General features: G+C 38.5%; 1 protein-coding gene across 1 annotated transcript in view; it reads right to left on the bottom strand.

The window, feature by feature from the left end:
* Window positions 1-13486, bottom strand: part of ANKFN1 (ankyrin repeat and fibronectin type III domain containing 1) — a 63444-nt gene that overhangs the window by 35509 nt on the left and 14449 nt on the right. The gene's annotated exons all lie outside the window — the stretch shown is intronic.

Below are 13486 nucleotides of genomic sequence, written 5' to 3'. Positions count from 1 at the left end.
CAGGTCCACAAAACTCTCATCACCTAGCCTTGGCTAATTTGTACAGGAATATCCTCCTTGGACTAGATCCGACACTCACTAGAGTCTCTTCATTGGTTTCAGTGGGTTCTGGCTCTCTTGTCCAAGCCTGATGCTGCTGTGGTCACTGAAATTACAGAGCTCCACATGGACCTATTAAGTCGTATCCGCTTTTGAAGTGAATTAAATGGTGCTGGACTGACACATCCCTCCCAGCCCATCCTGCAGCCTAAATTACAATGGGTACCTTCACCAAAGTGCTCCCATCAGCTTGTACAGACGACTCGTATTCCTGCTTAAGGGGTTATGAAATTAGTAGTCCTGCTGTCAGTACTCTTCCTCAGTACTTGCAAAAATGAATGTGCACATACAATAGTATCAAACACACCATGAAAAACTACTAGATTATTTTAAAAAAAGAATATATGCAAGTGGGGAACTGATGGCTGCAGGTAGGAAAACAGCCTCTTTTTCTTAAATTATACTTTATTAATGACAGGTACCATGATTAGAGTTAAGGTTAATCCTGGAGTCACACCTCTGGGATTTAGTAACTTGTACCTTCAGACTCAAACTTCCAGGAAAACCTATCAAAAACATAGTGAAATTAATCTCTCAAACAGTTCTACTGTAGACATGGGAAAATCCCATCAATTTTCTGGATTTATGCCAAAGTAGAGAATTCAACCCAAAGCTTTCCCTTTAAGATTCACAAAATAGTTTAGATACTTTATTTGCATATTTATTAGTGTTGGAGTCAATAATTTAGAATAGATCAGAGGATATAGGTATTTTAATTTCAGCATGTGGACTTTTCATCTTCTGGCTGTGTCTTACTGGTATTTTCACATTAAAAAAAAAAGGCTTCACCGATTTTTTTGCTCAGCATATACAACACTTAGCAGCCAACACATTTTTCTAAAATAGCCAAGTATCAATAGCACAACTCATTTTTCCTTTCCCTCCTAATTGCTCCTTTTCTGTGATTGCACAGCATGTTCTGCAACATTTTTGTATTTGCTGCAATGAAAAGGATATTGGTTTTGTCTATTGTCTTTGAACTTTTTCAGTATATATTTTTCTAGTTTGCCCTGAGTTTTAAATACCTAATTACTGCCACCTTTAGTGGAAGCTATCTCTGTACATTAGTATGAAAATGTAGAGAATGTTACGTTACCGTATTGTAGGTTTTTGTCGACAACTTAATTATAGGAATGCTTATAAGTACCATTGAACTTGATGGCCTGTCAGAGTTTCCATTGTAAACCATGATTTTCAGGGTTTATAACTCCACTGTATTAAATCATTGAGGACGTTGTATACATGCTGCAAACTTAGACATGTTGTCTGTTTTCCAGAAGGATAAATTGGAGAAACCCTGTTTGAACTGCTGAACGTGTTATCAACAGGCTTGCAGTCACTTCAGATACCATTTTTCTTTTCAAAGATTCATGTAAAGCAAGATGCTGTCACCCAAGACAGATTCTGCCAAGAAATCCTGTCTTCATTGAAATCCCCAGGCATGACTGAGCGTGCTTCTCAGCACGAGGGGCAGTGGTAAGGTTGCACTTTAGGCAGCACGAAACAGAAGCCAAGGGTAAAATACGCAAATTAAGTTGCTTTTGAGCTTTCCAAATTTTTAGCTGTTCTATGGACTGGAGACTGCCCAAACATAAACTGGTAGTTCAAGAGGCATATTTAAATTTGGGTAGCTTACACAAATAAACATAGCAGCCCTATTCTTGATGTGGGTCTCCTTCTCAACCCTTCCACTTGTATTCCACTTGTAGAAAAGTGCTTCTGATATTTAGAGATCCTAACACACTGCCTGAAGAGTAATTAACTGCCTTAATCTAAACAGGACTGCAATCCTACATGTTTGCAAGCATGTGTACAGCAGGAACATCATGGTGCTAGTATCATGACTAGCAACAGCATGGCAGTTTGTTCTCAGAGATAATCAAAGACCACTGATTTCAGAGAAAGAAGCTGAGGTACCAAGGGGAGAAAAGGCTGTCGTTGCCTTTAAAGCCGCCCCAGGAACAGCTGAGGAAGTGGGTTTTGAAATAATAAATCACAGCTTTGCTCTGGTGTTCTAGGGCACACTGTTGCCCCAAGTCACGTTGTTAGTGAAACCCCACGTGCAGGGCAAACACCCTCACCCACTTGCTGGGTGACACCGTGATCTCCCAGTCCCTTGAAGGACAGCTACTCACTAGGGAGAGCGACCGAGTCTGCTAGTCCTTTCACGAGGTACTGAGGAGAGCTGTGTACCCCTCTGATCCCCTCAACCAGCCAAGTCTTCACTGGCTGCTAGGCTGAGGCTCAGCTGTGCTTGTCGTTACACAGCCAAGTAATGCCAGCATTTTGCACTTGTTCTTTTAGCTTACCCTGTGATGGCTGAGACCCATGAAATTGAAAACATAGGAATATGATATTAGCTTGTGGATCAGGTTATGGTTACCATTACGATTGAGAACCCCCCTTTTAAAGGATATTTACCTAACAAGATGGCGTATACAAAGTTGCTCAAAATTCAGTTTTCAAATATATACATTTAAAAACCTCACATTTGGAAAAAAAACGGCCCCCCAGTTTCAATTAAAATTTGCATAACTGAAAAATAAATATTTTTTGAACAGCTGTGTTGGAATAATGCCTTCTTTTTCCCCTTGTTTCAAAGTACTACTGAAAACATATCAACAGGATACACTGAAGCATTGCTATTTTTGACAGAATGTCATTCTCTGACTCATGATATCTGTCATAAAGAAACTCATAACAAATTTTGGAATTTTTTGCTTACTTTTGATTTTAACAAACTTTTTTGGCCCGTGATTTTACTGATTCAAGTGAGAAGAGGATGACACGATATAAAGAAATGCAAATCAACTTAAGTAATTTATCACTTAAGTTTATAACTCTTGTTATACATTGCCAGTTTTCAGCTTTCTACCATAATGGTCATCTAAAAATAATACATAATATTCTACTATACTCATTCATTGGGTTTTAAACCTTTTAGAAGGATGTGAATACCAGCGTCCCTATTTTACAGATGGTAAAATGAAGGCAAGGAGAGGTAGAGCACCTTGTTCACTCATCAGGCCCCAAAACAACAAGGGACAAACTCCTATGACCTATGTTACATTTATTAGGCCAGTGTTGCTCACACTTTCTGGCTACGTGGGATATATATAGCTCTTTCTGGTACCAATACAAACCTACGCATCCATGGTCTTACCCTTGTGATTAACCTGGATCTAAAAATTATATAACTTTGTGCATGAGCAACCCATCATGAAGATTTTGCTAAATCTTTGCCTACTTTCTGAAAGAGTGTGCTACGAGAGACTGCTCCAGTAGTAGCCAAAAATTATCAACCGTTCGTGTAACTCTAAAGTACTTGGGACTTTAAGAAAGAACAAAAGGCTAGCTAACCTCAGCACTTTAAAAGTTGCATATGAAAATGCTCAAATATAAAAACCTGAAGATGAAGTGGGTCCTTTATAAGAGCCCAGGAACAAGAGCTGGTCTTGTAGACTGTACCAACTGTGCTGTAAAGGACCTGAAAGCTGTTGGGTGAATTAAGGATGGAGCATGTTCCAGTCCTGTTCTGAACACCCCAAAGGGCTGCTTTGTCGTGAACGCTGAATGTCTTTGCTGTTGCGGCTTTCCATCTGACACTTCACGTTATGTCAGAGCAGGGTTTTTTTGTGTGTTTAATATATTGGTGACTATGTGTTTTAATGAAGGTGCCCTGTATTCCAGAGCTAGCAAATGCACGATGTGTTGCTGCGGTCGCCAAGATAAGTAGTAATTTTTAAATAAACAGCAGTATAAACAGTTACATAAAACTCATGTAAATTGCTGGCACATAATTTTAGACTGGCTTAAGTTATGTAACTTACTTGTGGCCAAGTTTTTTTTTTTTTTTTAATACTCAATTCATGCACTTTAAAATAAAGGGAGAAGTTTATTTTCACCTGTTTCTTTTCCACTCGCTATCTTTCAGTTATACTGAGCATGCCTTAAACAGTTTATCAGAGAGATTGACGGACAGACAAGAGACAAAGTGAAGGCACAAAACACCTCCTGACCCTATTGTAGATTCATTCAGGAAAGCACCTTCTCCTGAGTCAAGTAAATAGCCTGAGCCACAGTAGAATTTGTCACTTCTCTTGGCATTTGTTTTTGCTTACACTTAAATTACTCACTGAATTGCTGAGTAGATTATTTAGACAGAGCGACATGAGTTCTGTTGCTAAGTTGATGGGGTCTACAGAACAGTGTACAGAGCTGGGATTCTGAGTTTTATTCTTGTATTTGCTGGTGACTTGCTGTGTGACCTTGGGCAAAGCATTATGCCGCTATGGCTTTTAACCCAGACTTAGGCAGCAAAGATTGTCTCTCCTTCCCTTCCTCCCCATGTTCAGGGCCTAGGCTGAAGGACACTGTGATCTTAGCTTATGTTTCCAAGGGCCTCCAAACAAACAATTGCATTGTTCAATAGCTTCCTTTGAAACGTAAAACTGGAAGAGAGCACTAACACCAGAAACCACTTCACACCATCTTTTTCTGCCTGCTGATCTTTGTGATATAATTTTAATAATTTACACTCACAGTATCTTAGCGGCTTGATTTAAGGATATTGAACACTGCCATTTGTGTGAATAAAATCAGGATGAAAGTACCTAAACAAATATTTAGAAGTATAACACAAGTGAAGAGAATTGAACACTAGTGAAAAGCAGGAATCAGTTTGTTGGTGTAGACAGCATCACCAGCTCAGATGGAGAACATTGTTTGCAGTATTTGGTCAGCTCCTCCTAGCTGCCTTGAACTGTTCTTCCCAGCCTGAATTAAGAAAGGAACCCAATTTTTGCAGATTTGGGTTCAGGCTCTGTTCATGCCTCTCTCATGTTTAGAAATTCTCCAAAGAATGATAGGAGAAAGACAAGTCATACCAGCTGTAGGGATTACTTAAAGGGATCCCAGCAGAATGCTTCCATTAGGAAAAAACAAATGTTTGGCACTGAGGAGTTTGTATTTGTTCCCATGGATTTGGTTTTTTGCATGAAGGGTATAATCCATCCATAAATGCACACTAACTTAGAACATCTGGAACTGGTTGCATTCTGCTCAATAAGAGTGTAGACAGGGACAATATGATACGAGCCACAGCATTTACAGAAGGGACAGGTGAACTTTTCATTTGTTTGTTTAGGGACTCTAACTGGGATTTACTACAATGCCTAAGGGACTTAGGCATATTTCTGTGCAAACACAGAAGTTAAAACAGTGTAGTCATGGCCTGGGACTAGGATTTCTAGGTACTACTTAAATTAAAACCTGAGCTCCTAACTGCTCTATATACTAGTGTTCATTATTTTGGATCTTATCTATTATTTCAGTTATTTCTGTAAACTTATTCAAGGCTCTGTACTGGGTCAGAGTACATCTGATGTACTGTATTGATGAGTACTACTCATCAATAAGGCTGAAGAGGAATGAAAAAGATGCAAACAAACAGCACTGTGTCCACCTGAAGTAAATAAAGCACTGCTGTGTTTTAGTGTGAAAGAGCTACAGGTGGGTTTAAGGGCCTCATCAGAACAACAATCAGAACAGTACCAAGAGCAGCATTCCTAGACTATTCCTAGAGAGCACATCTTCATTTGAAACTTCGGTGGCTATAAATCTTTGTGATACTTGTTTCAGAGAATTTTTTTAATAATCAAATACTTTATTTGCAGTAAAGCTTCCTCCCAAACAGCTGTGGGCTCCTTTACCTTTTACGCCTGCTAATAATAACCGATGATGTTAAATAACCTTTCTTGTGGCCCTGTTTCTGGATGTTCCTTTGACCCAGGTCAGAATACTCTATTTTATGTCTTGATGTTTATGGGAAGCATTAAGACCAGCAGGCTGGGTGCCAAAGACACATCTTTGCTTGATCATGGTTTCACTAGTTCATCTTATAGCAAATCTACATTATATAAATGATTTATAAGATACTATTTTTATTGCATTTTAATAAAATTCTCACCAAGAGAAAATAAAAAAAATTATTGACTGTTTTTTCTCAAGTATTTTAATTAGTGTTTTTTAAGTACTAACAATTCTTTATCCATTTGTAATAAGGTCAGCTATTCCAGTTCCAGAAGGAACTTTTTCCTTTCTGTTAGTGAAAATGACATTTCTTACTAACATTTTATAAATAACTAAGAAAGTGTGCCATGTGGGTGCATATTGCCTTCCAATGTGGGCCAGTGGTTAAAAAGCTACAATGGATTATAGTAACAGCCAAGATTTGTGTCAGTCCTGCAATGACAAACATATCCCACTCTGGCTGTGGAAAGAAAAGTGGGAGAAAATACGCGTTAGAACTCTGAAAAGGGATTGGAGAATAAATGGGGTTCTTATGCAAAGACTTCACATCCTAGAAAGGTATAACAGGCTTGGCTCCGATTCTGTGAATTTCCACTCCCTGTGGGTACATTTTATTCATGTAATCTATGTAACCAAAGCCGGTGGGGAAGCTTATGAACATAAGGACTACTCATTTGTGTGAAGCACACATGGGTTAAGCTCAGCTTCTTCCCAAAACATAATACATTAGAATCTAATTAATAATGAGCAGTTGGGAAAATGCAAACAAAAAAGTAGTCTATCACAATGTACAAGACAAAGCAGAACACTGCACAGCACTGTTAACAAAGAAAGTAAATACACAAATGCTAATTTTCAAGTAATCTGTTTAATGGGATTCCACTGCTTTTCCTCTGGTTCTCCTGTAATATATTTTTAAAGAGGGACTTAGCTGCATAGATGCTAATTAATTATATTTAAGGCTTTTGTTTCTTTATAAACTAATCCCTACAGTAACTTAAAGGGCTTTCACCTTTCCCTAGCACTGCAGCCAGGTGTTGCAGGCAAAACAGTCCTGATTTGGGGAATTTTTACTTCATTTAATTTATTGTCAATTAACACAAACTTCTAACCACTCATTTGGAGTGAGAAGAAAGAAAACAATTAAACAAACATTTAAGTGAACACCTTTCCACCGCCTTTCCCAGGCTCAACTTAAGCCAAACACCTATCCTCCCCCTTTCCTACTGTCAGCTTCCTTTGTCTCCACTATGGGGTTACACTCAGCGATGGGGTTTTCCATCGCATTTAGAGCTAGCTGGGCCAGTTGTGACCAGCACCCGGCATCTCCTGACCTCCTCCCACATCTGTGGCTCCTGGTACTGAAACCTGCCATATATGCCCAACACAGTACTCAGGCGTGAGCTAAGTGGGTGCTCATGCGTGAACTCATTGGGTGCTCAGACATGAGTCAATAGGGCACTCGTGTGAACCAGCTGGGCGTTCATTAGTAAATTAAATGGGTGCTCATGCATGAGCTGACTGGGTGCTCATGCATAAATTGATTGGGTGTTCATGCATGAACTAATTGGGCACTCATGCATGAAAACAGTAAACCCTGCAATTTATGCTCAATACATGAGGTAAGAGCTTGAAGCAGATCCAAAGGCCTGATTCCAAATTTACATTCATTTATTAGTTCGGTGGGTCAGATCTAATTACTAGAGCAGTATCAGGGTTTGGTTGGAGGGGCAAACTGGCTATGTTTTAGACCGTTTATGCTTGTAAATGGTCCAGAAAAGTCCATGATGGACCAGAGAAGACTTCAGACAAAGCGGTGAGCAGGGAAACTTTGCCACAATCCCTTTGAAGACATTCTGGTTTTGTTTAAGTCTCCAGTGAAGAGGCATTCCCAAACCCATGAATCAAAAGATCTGCTAAATCAGGAACCTCCTTCAAGATGGAAGCTGAAGGTCTTGAGTTCCAGTCCTACCACTGACTATAAGAAATTCACCTCTTCTATGCAAAACCTATGAACTGGAAGCTATAACACTTAGCCATGTGCAAATAATTTTTAAAAATACTTACTAATTTTGGTAAGTCAAAGCAAATGTAAAAGGTAAAGCAATGTCTAAAATTCAGCAACATCATGATATGAGCCTTTTTTCTTAGACACCAAAGGCAGACAAAACCAGAGCCTGTATGTCTGGGTTTTCTCATAGCCATTCATCTTGAGCTGCTGTTCAAAATCCTTGTAAAACACAGAGCAGGAGGAAAGAATGATTGAATTGAGTAACCGGTGTCTGATCAACTACATTAGTTAATTACACCATCACTTAATATGATCCATGTTCAAAGGTAGTTTTAAATACATAGCAAACTTAAAAAATAGAAGTTCTTAAATTTTATGTTAAGTCCAACACATACTACAGACATTGACAGGAGCTAGAAATAGAAAGGTTTGTTTTAACATTTATACATTTCTGTACTTGCTAGGCATAAAAATAGAAGTCAAATTGCACAGTCCTGTTAGCTACCAAAATGTAATGTGCAAATAAAGCGCCCAGGAGACCTAATAAAATGCCATAAATGAACTACTGTAAAAAATATCAGACCACACCTATTCAGCAGGATGAATTCAAATGTCTTACTAAGAAATGTACTCTCTTTCCTTTTTATGGAGTAAGAACTGTTTTGGGGAAAGAAAGAATGAGTTTCACAACATACAAAGAAACTTTGAATAATAAGTGCAAAGGGTTTCAAGATCAAGTTGAATGCAGAATGCTACTTAATTCCACTATAGACTGGAACACGATCAAGCAGTGACATAGCATCTACTTTAGAAAGATGCATAGGTATTAATATTAAAGCACCACATTTTCATACCTACGATTCACTTCTATAAGCATTCATTTCCATAACCAGGGTTCTTCTAGAAATCAAAGAAAGCGCAGGCTTGCTGTTTTCTACTCTGACACTGCTATGTGAACAGTTAGTTGCCACCAAAGTGGGGAAAAAAGCTGGAGATGTATTTAGGTCTTTGTGTAAGCTCTACCTATTAGACTAGCCAAATCTGTCTGGAGTCAAGCCCACTGTACAGTACTAGAAGGATCACTGCAGGAAGCCTGCTATGGAACAAATCCAAACTTGATCAAACATGGCAAGTCAACTATTGATAGACAAGTCAAATACATAATTACAAAACATATGGTATATGCTGTTTGTACGTGCTCACAGGGACGAGCAGAAGGCCATGCAAAATGATAAGCTTATTTGGTTGTGAAAGGACTACCCCAAGAGTAAAACATGCAGAATCACACAAAATTTGTAGATAGTTTTTGTAAAATCTTTGAGGTTTTTCACACTGAAATTTTCAATGAAAAATTTCCATTGGCACAGTGAGATGTCAACTGAGAATCTCAAACACAGATGTTTTTTTGAGCTGCAGAATATATATCATACAGGCCCAACCTGGCAGGCTTTCTTATCCCATGATTTCAGGTACTGACCCTTAATGAAAAGGCAGCTCCGTTCATCCTTTAGTTGAGACTTCCAATGATAACACCAAATTGCATCAGCCTCTCCTGGACAAAGGTATTGCCTATAACCACCCCATTTCATGCAGCCATGCGATAGCAACATACTGTGGCTACTGCATATCTAGCTAGGACTGAACCAGTGATTTAAAGACAATTTAAATTATTCTCATGCAAAAAATTCTGAAACGAACCACAAATTGCTTTGGAAGAAGGGAGGCAGGGAGTGACTTTTTGTCAGAATTTAAGCAAGACATAACTCTTTCTTTCCTGATCTAAGCTGACGTGGTGCTGGTTTGTTTTTTTTAAGAGCTACACTGACATAGAAAATAAAAAAATCTTCTCTCCATCCAACAGAAATCCTAGAAGGCAGCTGGGCAGTCCTGACAAACATGAAATATTCTGCTAAAATAACAAACTAAACAAAAAGGTAACAAGGGTTAAAGTGGCCTAGCTTAGCATCACTATCTGGAAAATAACTTGGCATCCAAGTCCATGGCTACATCCAAACAGAGAGAAGATCAGCTCTGTTTGCTACATCAAACATGGCTCAGATTTTTTTCTCTCTTCCTCTCTCTTCAAACATAAATAGTTCCAGGCTCTTAAATAAATTAGCTCAACTTTGGTTATACAAGCTGTTTCATTTTTTCTCCAAAAGGGAATATAGATGTTTGTTTAAAGATTGTAAATAAAATATAAACGGAGATTTTCCATTGCATAGTGATCCTTTCCAGTAGGTAATGATCAGTGCTATGTCCATTTTTCTTCCTTATCCTATACTTGGGGATAATAGCATTGTTACTTTTGCTATACTACTTCTGATGCAAAATGGATGAAAAAAAATTATGCAATAAGAGGAGGTTTACCTGTACTTATTCACCGTAAAAGCAAAATAATAATCAGGTTTAAAATGCACAGAAAATAAGCGCAACAAAATTACTTACCATTACTTATAATTTGTTCTTTAAAAAACCTGCTTTCTTTACATGTATGTGTGGAACATGTGAACCCTAGGAAGGTTAATTAGTGAAAGACAACAGTTCTTAAAAGCCCTACCACTCGGCTCTATTGGGACTGTTCCTAGGAGTCAAGTGGTGCCTATCTGGATTATGTTGCTGCTGGGATTTTTTGCATCAAGATAGTTACAGTAGTGTAGCTCTAGGATAAAAATACATCATGCAGTAACAATATGACAGTGTAAACAGAAGGTTCACCCTAGCTTCAAACTGTGGCAAGTTATTTTGTATATTAGTGTGGAACGTTTTGATTGTGTTTTCAAAGATGCAAAACTAAAGCAGGTCTTCAGTACTTCCACGACGGGATGTGAAGTTTGGCCGTAGGGCATGATTAGCCAAAGGCAGGGGTTTTTCTTCTCAATATTACAGTGATGCTTCACATCCTTCCTAAAACTGGCTGGGGTGAGGTGTCTCTGGCTTTGAATCTTTCTCTAGCATGGAGCAGATTATTACTATTATTATTGATTTATGTCATGCCTGTCTGCTTCCAGCCTCAAAACACTTTACTAAGTTACAATATACATAGGAATCATTTCACGTCAGCCACCACCATGCTGTAGCCTTCTCTGGAGGGAAACTGAAGGGAGCCATTAGGATGGTGCCTGCAACATTAAACAACAATCCAGGAGAGGAAGTAAAGAATACTCTGGCTCCTTAAAGCAGTGGCTCAACAGAATGCAGTCACTGAACTGCCATCCAGCTGGGACACCAAAGTCAATACCCATTCACCGTGTGTGGTTAAAATTAAATCTCCTAATGAAGTGAGATGGTTTTAGTGGTTAGAGAGTGAGTGCAAAGTATTATTCTCCTGTATTATTATTTGTAAGTTATACAGCTAACAAGGGAAAAGATCACACACAGGAAAATAGCAGACAGTTAGATAATGTTCCAAGCCCAGTTTCTAAATGACATTTGGGCAAATAAAGCTTCAGAAAAATATGTTACAAAAAAAAAAAAGATGACACAGAAAAAAGGAATTGGCAGTTTCTCAATGTTTTTAGGGAACTAAACTAAACTGAACAGAAGTGATGTCAGTTTTTATCCCCTATAATTCAGGTCCGGAGAAAAGAACATTATTAGCTTCTGTTAATGAGCAGGTATTCCCTAAACACTGCTGCAAATGCTCCTGAATTTTAATTTGCTTAGAAAAAGAAATGGTAAAGTATTGAGGGGAAGAAACCCCAACAGCTTATTTTTGTCCCTGAATTAGCAAAACGCTTAGATGGTTTTCTGGATAGGAGGTTTATATATCTGACTAAAAAGATCCTCACACAATGTTATCAAGCTCTCCTTTCAGGGCTAGTAATTGCTAGCTGGTTCTAATCATTCTTGCAAGTGATCATTTGAAAGGTTCATTTTATGACCCCTCAAACTAGCACAAAGAATCTCACTCCATAATGTAATAAACAATTCTACAACCAGTGCTTAATTAATTCCCGAAAGTCACCAAAAGGAGCTATTAATGATCTTTCTTTTTAGCTAACCATAAATATGCAAGTCTCCTGGGATAAAGGATTTAAAAGGAACATTCTGGCAAAACTAACTGTCAACTTGATAAAGCATAAAATGATCACCAGTGAGGGTAATTCAAAATGCGACGGCAGTGCTACCTAGTCTGATTAGAAAGTTAGGTCAGGTTGGATTAAATTTCTCTGAATGTTGTGCTTACCAAAAAGCGGACGAATTGACATGGTGCAAAACAGACTCAACCCAAAGGAATACACAAGAGAAAAATACTACAACCTTTAGAAAATTATTTTTAAAAAACAATTCTATTTGCAAATTTTCTTTACTGTGAAAATATCAACAATCATTATAATTAGAGTGTGGACAATATTTCAGGGTTGTTTAAAATATGTGTATTATAAAGAGCAGGCTGATATTTTCAAGAGAACTTAAGTGTTTTAGGAGCCCAAGTATCATTTTCACAAGTAAATCAGGCAGTAGGAAGCCCTTAAATGAAATTTAGTTTCCTGGCAACCCAACCCATTGCTGAAAATTAGATTTAGGCTTCTAAAGGGCTTTGATGTTTTTGAAAATCACACTTCCTGCAGCACTGCACAGCTGACTAGGTGTAATACAGTAATTTACCCTTCTACTGAGGCTATCAGGAATGGAATCACTCTGATGGCTTTAGTGATGTCTGGGAGGTTGGGTTTTTTTTCTTACACTGTAAAAAATTTTTTTACCGGGCATAGATAGCGATGACTGGAATCTCTGACCAGAAGCAGGGGGAGGAAAGAAAGAGAGAATCTGCCTTTTCCAAAATAAACTCATGCAGTCCTTTGGGTGCTTGTGCTTGATGCCAGTGGAGCCTGTGCACCAGCATGTCCCACCTTCAGAAGAGCTCCATGAGCTATTGGACCCTCAATGGACCGGGGCTTTCCGAATCTCTCCTCTTGAAGCAATCCCTGTGACACCCACACATGGAAACATGAAAACAGACTGCCCCACAACACAGCCATTATGGTTCTTGCTATGTGTATGGAAATGCAAGGTTCAAGTACCTCTCAAATGCATTTTTAATTATTAATACAAAGAAACAAACAAAACAGGAAACATTAAGAGAGACACAGTGGGAAATAACTAAGAGGACTTTCAGGCTTCCTACTCCTTGACTCCCCTGGGCTGGGCAAAGGCGGCCTCAGATCTTCAGAACAGTGCTTTTCAGTCCCTTGACCTGTGGAAGGACTCAGGCTCCCACTGGAAGATGGAGGCTGTGGATTGCTGCGCTTAACACTGAAGAACTTACTGTTCCAAACATTTTGGAAAACCTGGAAGTTCCTTTAAACAGGAAATTTTAAAATTTCTCATTTTTGTTCTAATCTTCAATAAAACTTTTTTTGTTTTTTAAATATTGGAATTTCCTGTGGAACAGAAATTCTGTTTTAAAACCATTTCTATTCAACAGCGCTATTCAGATGGAAGCATTTTCCTATTCATTTCACTTTGCAACTAACTGGTGCCACCCCAAATGTATTGCTCTTCCAAGAATGATGTGGCAGCCCTGGAATAGCTAATTAGTTGGGTTGTATGATGCCTCTG

This window comes from Aptenodytes patagonicus, chromosome 16 (genome assembly GCF_965638725.1).
Source record: "Aptenodytes patagonicus chromosome 16, bAptPat1.pri.cur, whole genome shotgun sequence".
Lineage (NCBI taxonomy): Eukaryota > Metazoa > Chordata > Aves > Sphenisciformes > Spheniscidae > Aptenodytes > Aptenodytes patagonicus.
Note: the sequence above shows the minus strand (reverse complement) of the source record. Positions and strands in the feature narration are given on the sequence as shown.